Below are 352 nucleotides of genomic sequence, written 5' to 3'. Positions count from 1 at the left end.
ATTGATCCAGACTGGTTGAATTATTTTACTGAATTAAATTACAAACATCTAACGGCAGAGCTGTTCCCGATCACAAAAATGGTTATTAAAACTTTGAGAAATAGTAGACCTGTCAACCCCTGATGACCTATGACCGCCGGTCACTCCGCCTCAAAAGTTAGATCTGATTCGTGACGTCACTGATGGTGACTTAAACTCAATAATTAGAATACTCTTGATATTGTATCCAGTACTATTATACAATACAATTTTAATGCAAAATGAATAAAGGCTAATTTTCTCTAAATTACTGAATACTATAGGATGATTCATTATACGCAGCTTTGAACAAAGCGTCGGTTATTTCCACCGC

Source organism: Procambarus clarkii, chromosome 56 (assembly GCF_040958095.1).
Source record: "Procambarus clarkii isolate CNS0578487 chromosome 56, FALCON_Pclarkii_2.0, whole genome shotgun sequence".
Lineage (NCBI taxonomy): Eukaryota > Metazoa > Arthropoda > Malacostraca > Decapoda > Cambaridae > Procambarus > Procambarus clarkii.
The sequence above is the reverse complement of the archived record's forward strand: the minus strand, read 5'-3'. Positions refer to the sequence as shown.